A 3,673-nucleotide genomic window follows, 5' to 3' on the forward strand; every position below is an offset into this window, starting at 1 on the left:
GCACTCAGCTGGGGGTCAGGCCATCTCCGGAGACTCCTGGCTACCATCACTAGATGTGCCAGGGCTCATGAGAAAGGGAAGGCCAGAAAACATGCTGAGGGCCCCTCCAGTAATCAGATTCTGAAATTCTGCCCAGCAAAAAGCTGTTGCTTCACTGTCCCAACAGCACAACGCCCCTGCCCCCACCCTGGTGTGTGTGTGATGAGGACTTCTGCCCCAGCTGGGCAGGGGGTCTCTGCACTGGGGCTTTGGCCTCCTGCTAGTGGCGTCCATGTGAGCAAGGGCTGTGTATGAGTCTGCTGGGAGTTTCAGAATCAAATGCTATCCTTGCTTCCTTTTTGGTGCCGCCTTATTTTAATTTCTTTCTTTCTTTTTCTTTTTTTTTCCTTTTTCTCAAACAAGGCTGCTGAGAAATGGTGCCTTCTTGATTATCCCTGCCCCATTTCTTCTCATTCATTCAGAGCAGAGGTAGGGAGAGAGGAGGCCACTTGGAGGCCAGGGCAGGGAGGGTTCTCTTGAGCCAGCTGGGCTTCTCCAGGGTCTTGGAAAGTGTAGAGGTTAAGAGTGCAGGCTGGTGTTGGACTGCCCAGGTTCTAATCCTGCCTTATTGTACCTACTACTGCTCCCTGCCCCCTGAAAAAGAGGACAGGCACCTTCCCATTGTCCTGCCTGGATACACACATGGTAAAAGATGCCAGGACTCATTAGGAACACAAACGGCACTGTTTGTTCGTTCAATACTTATTGACTGGGTGTATTAATTTCCTAAGGTTGCTATAACAAAGTACTACCAACCGAGCGGTTTAGAACAATGGAAATGTATTGTTTCACAGTCCTGGAGGCCAGAAGTCTGAAATCAAGGTGTCAGCAGGGCCACGTTCCCTTTGAAATTAGCGGGAGAGGGATCCTTCCTTGCCTCATTTTAGCTTCTGGTGGTTTGCTGGCAATCTTTGGCATTTTCTTTTACTTGCAGATGCATCATCCCAATTCCCTGTCTTCACATGCTGTCTTCCCTCTGCGTGTATCTGCCTCTGTGTTCAAATTCCCTTCCTCCACCCCCCACCCGTTTTTTTAGAGATAGGGTCTTGCTCTGTTGCCCAGGCTGGAGAGTACAGTGTGGCAAGCAATCCTCCTGTCTCAGCCTCCCAAGTAGCTGGGACTACAGGTGTATGCCAGCACACCTGGCTAATTAAAAAAAATTTTTTTTTGCAGAGATAGGATCTCATTATGTTGCCCAGGCTGGTCTCAAACTCCTGGCCTCTAGCAATCCTCCCAAATTGGCCTCCCAAAATATTGAGTTTAAAGGTGTGAGCCAACTGGGGGACCCCAGATTTCTTTTTGTAAGGATATCAGTAAACTTATTTTAATTTGATTACCTCTGTGAAGACCCTATTTCCAAATAAGGTTACATTTGGAGGTACTGGGGGTTAGGACTTCAACATTTTTTCTGAGGGGCCACAGAAAGTTCAACTCATAACACTGGGTGTCCATGATGTGCCAGGCACTGGAGACACTGCAGTGAGCTCAATGCACACAGTTGCTGCTCTCCCGGAACTTATACCCTCTCTTGTAGTCTTTTTACATGTAGTCTTTTTTTTAAACAATAGCTCTCATTTACGAAGCACTTTGGAGTGTTCAAAGTGTTTTCATTCATAGGAGTTTATTTGGGTGTTATGGTGCGATCCCCATTTCATGAGCGGGGAGACTGAGTTTCAGAGAACTGAAATGACTCGTTTAGGGTCACAAGACTAATAAGCAATAACACAATATTCAGCACTTGTGAGATGCCAACAAATGTGCTATGGTTTGAATGTCCCCTCCACGACTCCTGTTGAAATTTAATTGCCATTGTGACAGTATTGAGAGGTAGGACCTTTAAGAGGTGATTAGGTCAAGAGGGCTTTGCCCTCATGAATGGATCAATGCTGTTATTGAGGAAATGGGTTAGTTATCATGGGAGTGGGCTCCTGATAAAAGGATAAGTTCAGTTAATTTCCTCTCTGTCTTGCCCACTCTCTTGCCATGTGATGCCTTCTGCCATGTTATGATGCAGCAAGAAGGCCCTCACCAAATGCAACCCCTTGATCTTGGACTTCCCAGTGTCCAGAACCATAAGCCAAACAAATCTCTTTTCTTGGTAAATTACCCAGTAAGTGGTATTCTGTTATAACAGCAGAAAATAGACCAAGACATAATGCCAGCTTCACACACTTCATCTCATTTGATCTCCACGAGCATTTTGCAGGATAAAGAAATTGAAGTAAGGTGCCCAATGTCATGTGGCAATAAGAGATCACATCAGGACTTGAACCCAGGCAGTCTGCCTCCAACATCCTGCTCAACCACCACCTTATGGCTCACTACAGTGAGACACAGCCTAGGTCTCTTTTACTGCTCTTTACCACAGAAAGTCAACCAGATTACTCAACCTACCCTTCATGCCTTGCAGAGAGCCACCTCTTTGCTCTTCGTCATACAACTTCTCTAGAGCTCCGTCTCCCTTCCTTCTTCTTTCCTGCCCCTCAATCTCTGGACAGAGTTGCTTTTCAAATACTTATTATACAACATTTTAGCCATAAAACAAGCACTCATATATCCACCACCTGTTTTAGGAAGTAGCAACATTACCATGATTGTTGAAGCCCCACCCAGCATTATCCCATTCCCTAATTGCATTCCCAACCCTAAAGGTAACTGGGATCTTAGCTTGGTGACAATCATTATCGTGCATCTTTAGAAACACAAAATTGCTTTGACTGACAGTAAAGGGAATTTCAAGCTTGATTCTTTTTTTTTTTTTTTTTTGAGACAGAGTCCTGCTTTGTCGCCCTGTGTAGAGTGCAGTAGAGTGCAGTGGCGTCATCACATCATAGCTCACTGTCACTTCAAACTCCTTAGCTCAGGTGGTCCTTCTGCCTCAGTCTCCCGAGTAGCTGGGACTACAGGCATGTGCCACCATGCCTGGCTAATTTTTCTATTTTTTGTAGAGATGGGGTCTTGCTCTTGCTCAGGCTGGTCTTGAACTCATGAGCTCAAGCAATCTTCCTCGGCCTCCCAGAGTGCTAGGATTACAGGTGTGAGGTACTGCACCCAGCCTTGAGCTTGATTCTTTTCTTTTTCCCCCCCCACCTCGACTGAACCACAAAAATGATGACAGGTTCTCCCCTTCTATATCTGTCTTGGCTTCTTACCCTCAACCTGCTCCCCCGGACCCAACCAGATGCCCATCTCAGGCCTCCCAACCTACCAGGACACCCAGAACCTCTTACTTACAGTCCATCCTTCTGCTTGGCCTCTGGCTCCCTCTCTCCCCCCATCCTAATTTGAGCCTTCTCTGCACATTCCCAGTTTAGCCCTACCCCCTCTGGCCCATACACACAGCCCTGTGTCCCAGGGCTCGGGATCCCCATTTTCCTCCAAGGGTCCTTCAGCTCTTCCTGCCTTACCTTTGTTTCCTCATTCCCTACCCCTTTCTGGATGTCCCTCCCGCAAATTTGCTTGCACTTGCTTGTCCCCCGGCCCCCACTTCTCCTGGACTCTTCTCAAGCCTAGGCTCTGTCTCCAGTCTCCTCTGCAAGGATGAACTTGAGCTTGATTCTTGACAAGGAAACAGCAGGAGGTAGGGATCAAGGTGAAGATGTAGCTTGAACAGGATCTTTTTTTTTTTTTTTTT

This window comes from Propithecus coquereli, unplaced genomic scaffold (assembly GCF_000956105.1).
Source record: "Propithecus coquereli isolate 6110/MARCELLA unplaced genomic scaffold, Pcoq_1.0 Scaffold714, whole genome shotgun sequence".
Classification (NCBI taxonomy): domain Eukaryota; kingdom Metazoa; phylum Chordata; class Mammalia; order Primates; family Indriidae; genus Propithecus; species Propithecus coquereli.